The following is a 17,932-nucleotide window of genomic DNA, read 5'->3' as shown; positions in this document are numbered from 1 at the left end:
CGATGAAAAAAGAAGAAAAAAGGAAGAAAAAAATTAAGATAACTAAAGCGAGCGAGTGAACCCTACAGCGAAGCGTGAGCGGCAGTGAGCGATTGCACTGATGGGCCGGCCCTATTTGCTCCCTTGGACGGGTGAGACATAGCCTCATCTGGTGTATTTGTAATTGTTATGAGTATGAATGAAGTTACATGTGTTCCTTAAGAAAAGGTGATGTTCCCCGGCGGTGTGTGGGGCTCTGTCCAGCGGCTGGCTGGGTCACGGCGTGCGCCCTGGTGGGAGAAAAGCCTTTCTGCAAGAGCGCGAGGAACAACAAAGATGATTGATTGACTACTTTATCCGTCTCATAATATAAGAGCGTTTTTGACACTAGACAGAGGAAGTAGTACATATTCATGATTGACTGAGGCTGAGCTCCGGTTTCAACGTTCAACGGCAACCGAATACCGGTGAAGAGCACGCCGCTGCTACCGAGAACCAGCCGATACTGACCGACGGCGATGTATCTTAACCGTTGCGTAGCAGTATAGGTTTTGGTCATTATCTCAAGGGGAGACGTTATTAGCCCACGGAAGAAGAGAACGCGATTCATTCCAGTAAGGGTACGTGTTGATACGTACCAGTGCAAAACTCGTTGCATCCCCCTCGGTTGCGTTCCTTCGCTGAGGTACTTTGGCAGGGCAAGCGAGCACGCGCGCGGACGTCTATGCATGGAGCGTGCGCGACGACGTCTATGCATGGAGCGTGCGCGACAGTCAGAGACACGCGCGCTGATCAAAGTGGAATACGCTCTCTCTTGCACACGGATGCATGCAAGCATGTGCGTTCTTCTTGGATGGATCCGAGTGACACCTTCATCGCAGCCTCATTCTTCTTCCAGACTTTGTGTCGCTAGCTAGCTATATCTCTTTTTTTTTTTCCTTTTACGGGGAGCTAGCTATCTCTCCTTGACGGCCGGCTTGACCTCAACCGGTCTATCCAATTTCTAAAGCTAGCTACAAGATTGATCTGCTGAACATTCAGCAGAACGGGCCTACGGAGCTTGTTGGACCTGTTGGAAATATGAGCAATTTACCAAATGATTTTATTAACAGAAATATTAGATAAAGCATGACTAATATAACAGTGATAAAACTAGTCATGCGATCTGACAGAGAGAAGGTAAATAACATCTGCATATATGAACTGTAACCAAGTTTATCTAGAGCAGACAGTAGGACAAGTTTCATATATGAAGTAGAACCTAACATATCTACGGCAAACAACAGAACAAGGAACTGTGGCAGGACCTCGAACAGAAAGGAGAATAACACATACGGGGCAGCAGCAGCAGTTGCACTGGACTTGGGGTCGGTGTCCTCGCCGGCCATGTCGTCGAGGAGGTTGTCGACGTCGGGGAAGAAGTCGTCGGAGTCCGGGGCGTCCGTGACAAACAAGTCAGTAGTTGCGCTGAGCGCTCCCCAAAAACCTATCACCCTTCTCCCGTACAGGACTCAAAGAGGTGCGGTTTCGGAGGCCTACTGTCCCGACCTGCGGTGCACGCTGCAAGCCGGGATGGGGAAGAACGCAGCAGCAGCACAGTGCTCAGGAACTTGTGGCGAGAGGAAGAAGAAGTTCTGGTGCGTCTCTTTGGGAGGAGCGACCTCCCTTTTATAGGCGCAAGAGAAGGAGGCGAGAGGCTGCGCCGGGAGCTGAAGGGAACGAGGGAGACGAAACGAACAGGCAGCAGGCGAAGAGGTGCGCCGTTCGTATTCAATCTCCACTACAGCCAAAACGTTTCAGCTTCCGCGTGACCTTTCGTATACCCGTCATGCGTGGCAAAAATTTAGACATCGGCTCATTCCCGCACCCCGCAGCGCGTCGTGACGAGGCGAGGCGAGGCGTGGCGAGGCGAGCGGCGGAGGAGGAGCGCGCGTGGATGTCCCTCTTGTTCTCATCCTCATACATGTGGAGAAAGAGCCTCCCTTATAAAGAGGTCCAACTCCCTCTAAACTAGCAATGTGGGACTAAACTTTAGTTCCACCTCTTGCCTTGCACGAATGGGCTGCGTGGGTGTAACGCCCTTGATTCAATCGTACACTAATCATACACGCAAATGTGTGTTAGAAATATGCCCTAGAGGCAATAATAAATTGGTTATTATTATATTTCCTTGTTCATGATAATCGTTTATTATCCATGCTAGAATTGTATTGATAGGAAACTCAGATACATGTGTGGATACATAGACAACACCATGTCCCTAGTAAGCCTCTAGTTGACTAGCTCGTTGATCAATAGATGGTTACGGTTTCCTGACCATGGACATTGGATGTCGTTGATAACGGGATCACATCATTAGGAGAATGATGTGATGGACAAGACCCAATCCTAAGCCTAGCACAAGATCGTGTAGTTCGTTTGCTCAGAGCTTTTCTAATGTCAAGTATCATTTCCTTAGACCATGAGATTGTGCAACTCCCGGATACCGTAGGAATGCTTTGGGTGTGCCAAACGTCACAACGTAACTGGGTGGCTATAAAGGTGCACTACGGGTATCTCCGAAAGTGTCTGTTGGGTTGGCATGAATCGAGACTGGGATTTGTCACTCCGTGTAAACGGAGAGGTATCTCTGGGCCCACTCGGTAGGACATCATCATAATGTGCACAATGTGACCAAGGAGTTGATCACGGGATGATGTGAGTTACGGAACAAGTAAAGAGACTTGCCGGTAACGAGATTGAACAAGGTATAGGGATACCGACGATCGAATCTCGGGCAAGTAACATATCGATAGACAAAGGGAATTGCATACGGGATTGATTGAATCCCCGACATCGTGGTTCATCCGATGAGATCATCGTGGAACATGTGGGAGCCAACATGGGTATCCAGATCCCGCTGTTGGTTATTGACCGGAGAACGTCTCGGTCATGTCTGCATGGTTCCCGAACCCGTAGGGTCTACACGCTTAAGGTTCGATGACGCTAGGGTTATAGGGAAAGTATGTACGTGGTTACCGAATGTTGTTCGGAGTCCCGGATGAGATCCCAGACGTCACGAGGAGTTCCGGAATGGTCCGGAGGTAAAGATTTATATATGGGAAGTCCTGTTTTGGTCACCGGAAAAGTTTCGGGTGAAATCGGTAATGTACCGGGACCACCGGGAGGGTCCCGGGGGTCCACCAAGTGGGGCCACCAGCCCCAGAAGGCTGCGTGGGCCAAGTGTGGGAGGGGACCAGCCCCAGGTGGGCTTCTGCGCCCCCCCCCCCCACCAAGGCCCAAGGCGCATGGGAGAGTGGGAGGGGGCAAACCCTAGGTCCAGATGGGCCTTAGGTCCCATCTAGTGGGGCGCCCCCCCTCTCCTCCCCTTGGCCGCCCCCCTTGATGGGATCTAGGGCTGGCCGCCTCCTCTTGGGGGTGGAAACCCTAAGGGGGGCGCAGCCCCCTCCCCCCCTATATATAGTTGAGGTTTGGGCTGCCCAAGACACACGAGAACGTCTCTCTTTCGGTGCAGCCCTACCCCTCTCCCTCCTCCTCCTCTCCCGCGGTGCTTGGCGAAGCCCTGCGGGATTGCCACGCTCCTCCACCACCACCACGCCGTCGTGCTGCTGCTGGATGGAGTCTTCCCCAACCTCTCCCTCTCTCCTTGCTGGATCAAGGCATGGGAGACGTCACCGGGCTGCACGTGTGTTGAACGCGGAGGCACCGTTCTTCGGTGCTTAGATCGGAATCAACCGCGATCTGAATCGCTACGAGTACGACTCCCTCATCCGCGTTCTTGCAACGCTTCCGCATCGCAATCTACAATGGTATGTAGATGCACTCTCCTTCCCCTCGTTGCTAGATTACTCCATAGATTGATCTTGGTGATGCGTAGAAAATTTTGAATTTCTGCTACGTTCCCCAACAGTGGTATCAGAGCCAGGTCTATGCGTAGTTACTATGCACAAGTAGAACACAAAGCAGTTGTGGGCGTTGAGTTTGCCAATTCTTCTTGACGCTACTAGCCGTTTCTTGTTTCGGCGGCATTGTAGGATGAAGCGGCCCGGACCGACCTTACACGTACGCTTACGTGAGACAGGTTCCACCGACTGACATGCACTAGATGCATAAGGTGGCTAGCGGGTGTCTGTCTCTCTTACTTTAGTCGGAACGGATTCGATGAAAAGGGTCCTTATGAAGGGTAAATAGAAATTGGCAAATCACGTTGTGGTCATACGTAGGTAAGAAAACGTTCTTGCTAGAAACCTACAAATCACGTAAAAACTTGCAACAACAATTAGAGGACGTCTAACTTGTTTTTGCAGCAAGTGCTATGTGATGTGATATGGCCAGAAGATGTGATGAATGATATATGTGATGTATGAGATTGATCATATTCTTGTAATAGGAATCACGACTTGCATGTCGATGAGTATGACAACCGGCAGGAGCCATAGGAGTTGTCTTTATTATTTTGCATGACCTGCGTGTCATTGAATAACGCCATGTAAATTACTTTACTTTGTTGCTAAACGCGTTAGCTATAGAAGTAGAAGTAATCGTTGGCGTGACGACTTCAAGAAGACACAATGATGGAGATCATGATGATGGAGATCATGGTGTCATGCCGGTGACGTAGATGATCATGGTGCCCCGAAGATGGAGATCAAAGGAGCATGATGATATTGGCCATATCATGTCACTATTTGATTGCATGTGATGTTTATCATGTTTTTGCATCTTATTTGCTTAGAACGACGGTAGTAAGTAAGATGATGCCTTATAATAATTTCAAGAAAGTGTTCACCCTAACTGTGCACCGTTGCGAAGGTTCGTTGTTTCGAAGCACCACGTGATGATCGGGTGTGATAGATTCTAACGTTCGAATACAACGGGTGTTGACGAGCCTAGCATGTACAGACATGGCCTCGGAACACACGCAATACACTTAGGTTGACTTGACGAGCCTAGCATGTACAGACATGGCCTCGGAACACGGAGGACCGAAAGGTCGAGCATGAGTCGTATAGAAGATACGATCAACATGGAGATGTTCACCGATCTTGACTAGTCCGTCTCACGTGATGATCGGACACGGCCTAGTTAAACTCGGATCATGTTTCACTTAGATGACTAGAGGGATGTCTATCTGAGTGGGAGTTCATAATCAGATGAACTTCATTATCATGAACATAGTCAAAAAGGTATTTGCAAATTATGTCATAGCTTGCGCTTTAGTTCTACTGGTTAAGATATGTTCCTAGAGAAAATTTAGTTGAAAGTTGGTAGTAGCAATTATGCGGACTGGGTCCGTAAACTGAGGATTGTCCTCATTGCTGCACAGAAGGCTTATGTCCTTAATGCACCGCTCGGTGTGCTGAACCTCAGCGTCGTCTGTAGATGTTACGAAACATCTGACATACACGTTTTGATGACTACGTGATAGTTCAGTGCGGTTTAGAATTGTGGCACCAAAGACATTTTTGAAACGTCGCAGAACATGTGAGATGTTCCGAAGACTGAAATTGGGATTTCAGACTAGTGCCCACGTCAAGAGGTATGAGACCTCTGACAAGTTTCTTAAGCCTGCAAACTAAGGGAGAAAAGCTCAATCGTTGAGCGTGTGCTCAGATTGTCTGAGTGCCACAATCGCTTGAATCGAGTGGGAGTTAATCTCCCAGATGAGATAGTGATAGTTCTCCCTAGTCACTGCCACCAAGCTAGTAGAGCTTCGTTATGAACTATAACATATCAAGGATAGTTATGATGATCCTTGAGCTATTCGCGATGTTTGACACCGCGAGAGTAGAAATCAAGAAGGAGCATCAATTGTTGATGGTTAGTAAAACCACTAGTTTAAGAAGGGCAAGGGCAAAAGGGATACTTCATGAAACAGCAAGTCATTTGCTGCTCTAGTGAAGAATCCCAAGGTTGAACCCAAACCCGAGACTAAGTGCTTCTTAATGAGGGGAACGGTCACTAAAGTAGTACTACCCTAGATACTTGGTAGATGAGAAGGCAGACAAGGTCGACAGAAGTATATTGGATATACGTCATATGAATGTGTACTTTACTAGTACTCCTAGCAGCACCAGGGTATTAGATACCGGTTCGGTTGCTAAGTGTTAGTAACTCGAAATAAAAGCTGCGGAATAAACGGAGACTAGCTAAAGGTGAGATGACGATATGTGTTGGAAATGTTTCCAAGGTTGATGTGATCAAGCATCGCATGCTCCCTCTACCATCGAGATTTGGTGTTTGCGTTGAGCATGATTGGATTATGTTTATCGCAATTCGGTTATTCATTTAAGGAGAATAATGGTTACTCTGTTTATTTGAATAATACCTTCAATGGTCTTGCACCTAAAATGAATCTCGATCGTAGTGATACACATGTTCATGCCAAAAGATATAAGATAGTAATGATAGTACCACATACTTGTGGCACTGCCACTTGAGTCATATTGGTATAGAACGCATGAAGAAGCTCCATGTAGATGGATCTTTGGACTCACTCGTTTTGAAAAGAATGAGACATGCGAACCATGTCTATTGGTTTATATGCATGAAGAAACTCCATGCAGATGGATCGTTTGGACTCACTTGATTTTGAATCACTTGAGACATGCAAATCATACCACATGGGCAAGATGACCGAAAAGCCTCGTTTTCAGTAAGATGGAACAAGAGAGCAACTTGTTGGATGTAATACATTTTGATGTGTGCAGTCCAATGAGTGCTGAGGCATGCAGTGGATATCGTTAAGTTCTAACTTCACAGATGATTTGAGTAGATGCTGAGTGTATTTACTTGATGGAACACAAGTCTGAATTATTGAAAGGTTCAACTAATTTCAGAGTGAAGTTGAAGATCGTCGTGACAAGAGGATAAAATGTCTGTGATATGATCATAGAGATGAGTATCTGAGTTACGAGTTTGGCACACAATTAAGACATTGTGGAAAGTGTTTCACAATTAATACCGCCTGGAACACCATAGTGTGATGGTGTGTCCGAACATCATAACTGCACCCTATTGGATATGGTGCATAACATGATGTCTCTTATCGAATTACCACTATCGTTTATGGGTTAGGCATTAGAGACAACCGCATTCACTTTAAAAGGGGCAACACGCAATTCCGTTGAGACGACACCGTTTAGAGAAACCTAAGTTGTCGTTTCTTAAAAGTTTGGGGCTGCGCAGCTTATGTGAAAAAGTTTCAAGCTGATAAGCTCGAACCCAAAGCGGATAAATACATCTTCATAGAAAACTTAAAACAGTTGGGTATACCTCCTATTTTAGATCTGGAAGCCAAAGTAATTGTTTCTAGAAACGAGTCCTTTCACAAGGAAAAGTTTCTCTCGAAAGAATTGAGTGGGAGGATGATGGAGACTTGATAAGGTTATTGAACCGTCACTTCAACTAGTGTGTAGCAGGGCACGGGAAGTTGTTCCTGTGGCACCTATACCAATTGAAGTGGAAGCTTATGATAGTGATCATGAAACTTCGGATCAAGTCACCACCAAACCTTGTAGGACGACGAGGATGCGTGCTACTTCAGAGTGGTACGTGATCCTGTCTGAGATATCATGTTGTTGGACAATACTGAACCTACGAGCTATGGAGAAGTGATGGTGGGCCCATATTCCGACAAATGGTTAGAAGCCATAAAATCCGAGAGGATCCATGTATGAAAACAAAGTATAGACTTTGAGAGTACTACTTGATGGTCGTAAGGCTGTTGAGGTAAATGGATCTTTAAGAAGAAGACGGACATGGACGGTAATGTTACCGTCTATGAAGCTCGACTTGTGGCAAAGAGTATTTCCACAAGTTCAAGGAGTTGACTACGATGAGATTTTGTCATCCGTAGCGGTGCTTAAGTCCGTCGGAATCATGTTAGCATTAGCTGCATTTGTGAAATCTGGCAGATGGATGTCAAAACAAGTTTCCTTACCAGTTTTCGTAAGGAAAGGTTGTATGTGATACAATCAGAAAGTTTTTGTCGATCCTAAGGATGCTAAAAGATATGCTAGCTCCAGCGATCCTTCCATGGATTAGAGCAAGCATCTCGGAGTCAGAATATACACTTTGATGGAGTGATCAAAGTTTTTGGGTTTATATAAAGTTTGTTAGAAACTTGTATTTACAATAAAGTGAGTGGGAGTGCTACAACATTTCTGATAAGTATATGTGAATGACATATTGTTGATCCGAAATGATGTAAAATTTTGTCACAACCGGTTTTTCAATAAAATATTTATTGAGAGACCAATCCCTTTTACGGACCAGCGAGGAAGAATTCCTTCTCACTGGTAGACAATATCTTGGTCATAGAAGAAAAAAATACCAGGAGTACTAAATATAATACAAGGTTGAGCAGAGACAGCCCAACAATTTATTACAAGCACGCCGCTAAAACAAGACGGCGGATAGGGTGGCAAACTACTAACTTACGATAATAACGGTGGTGGAAATATCATCGCGAAGCGAGTGATATGATTCCAGGAGACTACAACTCATCGAGCGTCGAAGTGAGGCTCGAGGAGACTTATTTTGGGTGGCAGAAGCGTATACAATACAAGTGACCAATGTCCGGGATCGCGCAGGACTGACTGGGGCTCCTCTAGGCATCGGACGCGCTATCAAACTCTTCATCCAAGAGATCGCCTTCGTCAACATCTGGCCAAATCAACAAGCCAGGTGAGTACTATGAAAGTACTCGCAAGACAGTTCGGACATAAGATATAACAAATGTAAACATGAAGCATATGAACAAGTTAACCGGTGCGATTAGACATAGCGGAAATAAATACTGGGTGCCAAGCGAGGGTCTGAATGACGCCTCGAGCGGAAACTGCAGAATAGTAATACTGGTGCCAAACGAGTGTCTGAAAGACTCCTCGAGCGGAAAATGCGGAATATTAATGCGGGTGCCAAACGAGTGTCCGAAAGACTCCTCGAGCGGAAAATGCGGAATATTAATGCGGGTACCAAACGAGTGTCTGAAAGACTCCTCGAGCGGAAAATGCGGAATAATAATGCCACAGTCGGGCGTCGGGGCGACACCACATAAAGGGCTTATAACAGAAAATAAAGACAGTACATGCCGCAGTCGGACGTCTGAGCGACATCACATAAAGGGCTTATATTTAAAGTGAGAAACGAGTACACGCCACAGTCGGACGTCTGCGCGACGTCTCATAAAGGGCTTATATCACAACTCATTAATACAATAGTTCGGGAACATAAATTATCATAAGCATGAGACAAATATAAAGTTATTCCATCCACAGGAAGAACCTTAAATCTGAATTTACCACTTGAGCTTGTTCACCGGGGACAAGTTTTTCACACAGATAGATATGGATATAATTCTTACACTGCTTGATCATGGATACGATGATTTGGAAAGAATTTGACTCTGCAGAGTTTGTACTTAACCACAGCCAACAGATTTCAGTAGTCACGGGGACTAGTTCCGTCTATGGTGTTTTGGAAGAAACACGTCTAACCAGTACACACCCAATTCATCCATCCGAAGCCAGGGATCACCCTCGGCAACATTCAAGAAAAACCTTGAGACGGGGAGGTTACAACCTCGCGTAGCATGGGATCAAATTTCTATACGCGCGCTTTAAGGGGGTGCCCCCCCTCTCGGTCCCAACCGGAAACACCCATGCCCCCTGACCGAATGACTGGCTTTAATCCTGGGCCAAGGTACCATCATCCCGGCCTCTCTGTTTGGTGTGTACACGGAAAGAGGTTACCAACTTACTAAACCGCATCCTGGCAATGAGACATGTGGTAGCACGGAAAGGGGAAAGGACGGTAACGCGGCTCCAACCACGTTAACGTCGGAAAAAGTCGGATGACGCAAGGCTGGCATGCTACAACAGTACCACCTTGCTGCCCTTCATGTCACCACATGATTAGGCTATCTCTCATCAGAGATCATCGCAACTTTGGAACATGCGGGAAAGGTTCGATAACGTGGCTCCAACCACGTTAACGTCGAGGAAAGTCGGATGACGCAAGGCTGGTATGCTACAACAGTGCCACCTTGCTGCCCCTTCATGTCACCACATGATTAGGCCACCTCTCAACAGAGGTCATCGCAACTTTGGAACAACAGGGTTGTTGCCTTACAAGCAACGAGGTATTTACCGACATTCATTTGCCACGCACAAACTCTCACGTGAACATGAAAAACACCTGTCATATCAAATGTTCAAAACATGCTTGCCTGGTTCGGAGAAGTCGGAGTCTAGCTCGGCGAAGTTCGCGGCTCCGTCACCTCTCCCGGAACCTACGGCAATCACGAAACGGGTACTAACATGAAAACCAACACATGCACAGAAACTTTTCCAAATATTTTTCAAATAAATCCCATAAAAAACTAGACAAAATTTGAAGATTGTCAGAAAAAGAATCACTCAAAAATACCTTTTTAATAAAAAGTTATAAAGGTTTCTGTCCATGGACTTATCTGTAATGAAACAGGAAAGTTCCATGGTTTTAACTGAGAAAACAGAAAACGCTTCGGTTGGGAATGCGCAAGCGCAAAGGAGAAAACGTATTCTGCCCGAAGGCGCCAACAGAAAACGGTTCGCGAATAGAAGAACAGAGGCTGACACGCGGGGTCCACATGTCAGGTTTGAAAAGCTCGCCGGCGCCCGAAGACTGCGGTGGACGCCGGCGTCGAACCACGGCGAGTTAGGAGGAATGGAGGGTACCAAGAGCTTCAGCGTCCTCTTCCGCGTCGGTGGGTGGTGGACTCATCCAACGGGGAGCACCACGTCGACGGCGACACTTTCTCCGGCGGGCGGCGGCTCGGGTGAGGATGGGGAACTCCGGTGGAGGGCTGCAAGCTTCAAATTGAAGTGCGGGTCAGAAAGAGGGATGCATGGTGAAGCTACTGGCAAGAGGATGGAGGCGGAGGAGCACACACGGGGGCGAATCGGGCTGGATCCCGTGGCGGGTCGCGGCGGCCGGAGTCGAGGAAGGAGACCTCCTCGGGTCTCTTCTAGTGGCTAGGCGTGCTCTAGGGGGAGTGCAGGGCTGGTGGGTGCTCGAGTTGAAGCTCGGGGCCTCTATTTATAGGCAGATCGACGGGGTGGCCGTGAACGGAGAATCTCCGGCGAGCGATTAAGGCGGAGCAGTGGATTGGCAGGGGGTTTGAGCGGCCGGGCAGCATCAGTGGAGGTTACTGTATTCGTTTTGCAGCTAAACGGGGTCGGTCTTGGCGTAATGGCGTCGGTCCACGGTGAGGTGACCGCACGGGCTCAACGGCGGCAGTGAGCGCGCTCCGCGCCCTGCGGTTCACGACGAGAGCGGCAGCGTGTTCGGGGGAGTGGAAGGCCACGCGGCGAGCTCCGGTGGTTTGGGCGGCGCTGGGTGGCGTCGTCGGCGCCGTGTCTCCCGCTGGCGTCCGCAAAGCCGCCGCCGGCGTCGGTCACGGGGCAGCGCACCTTCTGCTGCTTGTCGCTGACGCCAGGCGTTCGTGCGGTGCAGGAACAAGGGGGCGGGGACGAGGAGCAAGGCGACGCGGTGGCACTGGCGAGATCGACGTCCTCCTCTGAAGAAAACGACAGCAACCACTTGACTGAATCTCTGAACTTTCTGAACTTTGACAAGGACAGTGCACTGCAGGTGTTTGACAGGAGGTTTTGGCTATGAGATAAATTTTTCTGGAGCTATAACTTGGTGAGATGACCACTCAAAGCACCCAGGGGCTGCCTGATTTTACTTGGAATTTTTGGAGAAGGTTTGGAATGAATTTCACCAAATTTGACAAATCTGGTCCAAACTTGCAGCAAGTGTAGTTTGAAAATTTTGAACTGAAGAACAGTGGATCTTCATGGTTCTAGGTTGAGGGTACAAGGGACTAGGAGGGGAAAAAGGTTTGGTGCCAAAAATCAAGACAGAAAGTGGAGTTCCTTTGTAAGTCTCCAAGTGGTAGAAATAGAAGACAGAAATTTGTTTGAATATAATTTGAATGGAAATAATCACATGGGGAGGTTCAACTTGCTGGATTTGATGCAAATCATGGTCCAGAGGTGAGGGAGTGGTTAGGAGAGAGGATTTGCACTAATGCCATGGCAAGAAGGAATTGTTGAAAGTGGCAAAGGATTTTCCAAAAGCCATAGTGCAAATTCAAAAAGGTTTTCAAAGGTTATTTTCCCCAAAAGAAAAACATTTTGTCTTGAGTCCAAATGAAAGGCAAGAACTCCCAAGACCAAAGGCAGATCTTGGGTGAATCTAAATAAAACTTTTGCCATAAAGAAAAATATATGAGAGGGAGAGTTCTCTTGAAGAAAAATTTAAATCACTCCCCTCAAGTCAAATAAAATCTTTTGAAAAAAAATCCAAATAAAAACTTGGGTGTCACAACACCTACCCCCTTAGGAAAAATCTCGTCCTCGAGATTTCTGCTGATCCTCAAATAGATATGGATACTCTGCTCGAAGGAAATCCTCCCTTTCCCATGTAGCTTCATCCTCAGTGTGGTTGCTCCACTGAACCCTGATAAACCTTGTCGTTTTCTGACGGGTCCTCCGTTCAGACTCTTCTAAAATCTTTACTGGCCTTTCTCTGTAGGTGAGATATGGTTGCATATCAATGTCCTCATGAGGTACATGTTTCTCTGGGTTACTCACGCATTTCCTCAACTGCGAGACGTGGAATACGTCATGGACGTCTGACAACTCCTTGGGGAGGTCTAGTTGGTAGGCCACCGTGCCTCTTCGTGCCTTCACACAAAATGGTCCAATAAATCTTGGGGCTAGCTTCCCCTTAATTTTGAACCGTTGCAGACCCCTCATAGGAGATACTCGGAGGTATACGGAATCACCAGGTTCAAAGCTGACCTCACGGTGCTTCTGATCATAGTAGCTCTTTTGTCGGCTCTGTGCTGTCTTGAGTCTGTCCCTGATTTGTTTAACTTTCTCCTCGGCCTCTTTAAGCATGTCTGGGCCGAAGATACGGCTGTCACCTGTTTCTGACCAATTCAGAGGGGTACGACATCTTCGTCCGTACAACGCTTCAAAGGGTGCCATTTGCAAGCTGGCTTGGTAACTGTTGTTGTAAGCAAATTCGGCATACGGCAAACTCTCTTCCCAACTGGATCCATAGGTGAGCGCACAGGCTCTTAGCATATCCTCTAGGATTTGGTTTACACGCTCCGTTTGTCCATCGGTCTGAGGGTGGTATGCTGTACTGAAGGCCAGTTGCGTGCCCAGAGCTTGTTGTAGGTGATCCCAAAATTTGGAGACGAATTGGGTGCCTCGGTCTGATATTATAGTCTTTGGGACTCCGTGCAAGCAAACTATACGGGAGAGATAAAGTTTTGCCAGTCTTTGTGTGGAGTAGGTAGTCTTCATGGGAATGAAATGAGCAACCTTGGTTAGTCGGTCTGTGATGACCCATATGGCGTCATTCCCACGTTGTGATCGGGGTAATCCGACAATGAAGTCCATTCCGATTTCATCCCATTTCCACTCCGGTATCCTGTTTGGCTGGAGTAGCCCCGCTGGCTTTTGATGCTCGGCCTTGATGCGCTGACATGAATCGCAACAAGCAATAAATGTGGCTATATCTCTTTTCATACCGTGCCACCAAAATCTTTCCTGGATGTCCTTGTACATTTTGGTTCCTCCAGGATGGATCGAGTATGGAGCGGTGTGGCTTTCCGTCAAGATCTGTTGCTTGAGTTCCTCAATGTTAGGTACGCAAAGTCTGTCTCGGTACCATAATGTTCCTTCACTGTCTGTGACGAACTCTGAAGTCTTACCAAGATTTATTTTCTTCTTTATGCCTTCGATGCTGGGATGTCCCTGTTGAGCCTTCTTGATTTGTTCCACTAGGGTGGGTTGTATCTCCAGGTTCGATACGGTGCCCTCAGAGACTAACATCATGTTGAGCCTAGTGAACTCTCGCTGAAACTCAGGCCTCAAATTCTGCTGACCGTCACTGTCCGGGCTGGGGTTTCGACTAAGGGCATCGGCCACTACATTTGCTTTCCCTGGGTGGTAGTGAATACCGACGTCATAGTCCTTGACCAGTTCCAACCAGCGTCGTTGTCGTAAATTCAGCTCTGGCCGTGTGAAAATATATTTGAGGCTCTTATGGTCCGTATATATTTCACAGCGATTTCCCAACAGAAAGTGCCTCCACTCCTTGAGTGCATGTATAACTGCTGCTAGCTCCAGGTCATGTGTTGGGTAATTTTCCTCATGTTTTCGCAGCTGCCTGGAGGCATATGCGACAACCTTGCCATCCTGCATTAGCACACATCCGAGACCTTTTCGGGATGCGTCACAATACACTTCAAAGCTCTTGTGTATGTCTGGTACGGTTAAGACCGGTGCGGTTGTCAGTTTCTTCTTGAGTTCTTGGAAGCTCTGCTCGCATGCTTCCGTCCATACAAATTTCTTGTCCTTCTTGAGTAACTGTGTTATAGGTTTTGCCACAGTGGATAATCCTTCAATAAATCTCCTGTAATATCCGGCCATTCCTAGGAAACTCCGCACATCTATAACATTCGCGGGTGGCTTCCAGTCTAGTATGGCCTTGACTTTTTCTGGGTCTACGGCCACGCCTTCTTGGTTCAATATATGGCCCAAGAAACCAACTTGTCTTAGCCAAAATTCGCATTTGCTAAATTTGGCGTACAACTGATGTTTCCTCAATTCTCCCAAAACAATTCTGAGGTGCTCAGCATGCTCTTCTGGTGTCCTTGAGTAAACCAGAATATCGTCAATGAATACCACCACAAATTTGTCCATGAATTTCATGAATACTTTGTTCATGAGGTGGACGAAATATGCGGGGGCGTTCGTTAGTCCAAAAGGCATCACTGTAAACTCATATAACCCATATCTGGAAGTGAAAGCTGTCTTGGGAATATCTTCCGTCCGTACCTTCAATTGGTGATATCCCAATCTCAAATCAATTTTTGAGAATACCTTGGCCTGTGCGAGCTGGTCAAACAAATCATTTATTCGTGGCATCGGATATTTGTTTTTGATGGTGACCATATTGAGGGCTCGATAGTCTATGCACAGCCTCAGTGTTCCATCTTTCTTTTTGGCGAACAACACAGGCGAACCCCAAGGTGAGGAGCTGGCTCGAATAAATCCTTTGTCCAACAATTCCTTTATCTGCTTCTTCAACTCCACCAATTCTGAGGGTGCCATTCTATACGGCTTTTTATAGATGGGAGCGGTGTCAGGTGCTAGTTCAATGCTGAATTCTATCTCTCGGTCTGGTGGCATGCCTGGTAGTTCTTCTGGGAACACATCGGGGAACTCGCATACCACTGGAACTTTCCTCAGTTCCGCAATGTCCATTTTGTTCAGTTTTGGTTTCTGGGATTGTGGCCTTTCTTGAGCGGAAACTCTTATAGTCTTGCCGTGATGGTGAGTGAGAATCACTGTCCGATTGAAACAGTCGATGAATCCTTTGTTGGTGGTCAACCAGTCCATCCCTAAAATGACATCCAGTCCTTTACTTTCCAACACGATGAGATTCGCGGGGAATTGTAGTCCTTCGAACTCAATGACCACTCCTTGGCAGTAACCTTGAGAGATTTGCTTATTTCCGGGGGACTTGATGATCATAGATTTTTCCAAGGGAAGAATCGGAAAACTGTGTTGCGAAACAAAACTCTTCGAAACGAACGAATGGGAAGCTCCAGAATCAAACAAAACCGTGGCAGGTACTGTGTTGACAGGGAACATACCGAGCACGATGTCTGGGGCATTCTGCGCTTCTTCCCTGGTCACATGGTTCAGGTGACCCTTCCTGTGGTTGTTGCTGGGGTTGAAGTTGTTGCGCTTGGGGGCTGGATTGTTCCCACCATTGTTCGGCTTGGGTGCCGAGTCTCTCGGCTTCGGGCACTGTTTAGCATAATGCCCTTGTTGCCCACATGCATAGCAGGTGACCCCTGGACGGTATGTGAACTCCTTGTCCCTGGCATGAAACTGTCCGACGGGCCTTGGCTCAGTAGTCGTGGATCTCCTTGCGTCTATCCTTGGGACCTCAGTCTTGCCTCGGTTGCTGCGGGCAAGCGTTGTCTTGTCCCTCTTCCGCTTACGGATATCTTCTAGACTACGGCGTTCATTCTCCAAGGTGATGGCCTTGTCCACTAGCGTCTTAAAATCCGGAAAGGTGTGTACGATCAGTTGGCATCTTAATGCTGGTGCCAGGCCGTCCAGGAATTTTTCCATCTTCTTGTTTTCTGTCATGTGCTCGTCGTAGGCATAACGAGACAGCTGGGTGAACTGACCATTGTACTCTGTCACTGACATGCCTCTTTGCTTTAGGTCATCAAACTCTCTTTTCTTGATCTTTAGGATGCTCCTGGGGATGTGTGCCCACGGAAGCCTTCCTTGAATTCTTCCCAGGTGATGTTGTGTTCCCTGGGATGCATGTGTAGGAAGTTTTCCCACCATGCTGCGGCTGCTCCAGTAAGGTAGTGTGGTGCATAAAGCACCTTCTCATGATCTGAGCACTGAGCAATAATCAGTTTCCTTTCAATCTCGCAAAGCCAATCATCGGCTTCCAGCGGTCTATCGGTGTGAGCAAAAGTTGAGGGGCGAGTCTTCTGTAACTCAGATAACTTGGAATGTGGTTGATAGGGTTCACGGTGGTTTCCCATATTGATGACATGGTTCATCATCTCTTGGTGCTGTTGCTGGCTTTGCTCGAAGAGACGGCATACTTGAGACAGTGCTGCTTCGCTGTCTTGTTGGCTGGACTGACCCTGAGTGAAATTGTTGCTGGTCTGTGTCCCGTAAACCTCTTCTGGCTGATTGGGCATAGAGCGAGTCCATGGGCGAGACATTTTTCCAGTCTGGGGTATTATTTGCAAAACCCATGAGAAAAACTGTGCAGCACAAGAAAAATCTTGCAAAGGCGATAATTAAAGAGGCTTCAAGGTTTTCAAAGAAACACAAATGATTTTTCACGGAGAAGAAGTGCTTAACATAAAACTTACATGCGAAACGCAAACACACGATACAGCACTCAAGATGCGCGTACACATCCTGACATGTTATTTAAAAACTAGCGTACTACTCCGGAAGGCAGCAATCACACCAATACAAACTAGCGTACAGATAAAACAACACACCATACAAGCAGGCATAACACGTGGCTACTCGGTGCTCTCAGTCGGAGATGGTGAAGATCTCCTTCCCCTTGCCGATGGCAAGGCTCAGAGGTCCAGGAGAATCAACCTCCTCCTCTCTAGCTGGTTCCTGGCGCGCGACACTGCGCGGCGGTGATGGTGCGGGGGCGACTGGTGGTAGAGCGCGTGCGGCAGGCGGTGCGGCTCTGACTGGATTAGGAGCGATGACTCGGTCGAACTCCTCAGTGGTAGGCAGACGGCGAGCAGTGGCCAAAACGGCCGGTGCATACGAGGCTGAAGACGAGACGAAAGTCAGAGGCGGCGCCGTGTGGAGAAGCTCCTTCCTGCTGGCAGGACCGCCCCGGACTAAGTCCATGCGGGCAGCCACAAGATCATCTACGAGGTTGTCGAAAGACTCCTCCAGCGCCTTGAGATACTCCACAACCATCTCGATGGCTTCATCTTGTTCTCCCCGATGGCAGGCGAACGCATAGTGGCTGGTGTAAGGCACATGGCATGGGAGGTAGCGGTAGCGACGAGTCTTCATCGTAGGAAGGATGTCCCGAAGGCGAGCTATCGCCTCGCGGGCAGCCATCTGCATGGCATGCCTCTCCGTAGGCATGGCCCTTCCCGTAAAACGGAAGTGACGAGCAGCAGAACGTCCTCCCCTGAACTGCACCACGGCTTGGTGCATAGACATGTCGTCACTGAGCTTGTGCTGATAGAGCGTGAACTCCGGGCGAGCTGCTGGCCCGATCGCGAGCTTGGTGATGGAGACGAGGAGCTTGACAAACCCCTCGGGCACGTTGGTGAACACTCGATTCTCACAGCTGCTGC

Source organism: Aegilops tauschii, chromosome 2 (assembly GCF_002575655.3).
Source record: "Aegilops tauschii subsp. strangulata cultivar AL8/78 chromosome 2, Aet v6.0, whole genome shotgun sequence".
NCBI classification, from domain to species: Eukaryota; Viridiplantae; Streptophyta; class Magnoliopsida; order Poales; family Poaceae; genus Aegilops; species Aegilops tauschii.
Note: the sequence above shows the minus strand (reverse complement) of the source record.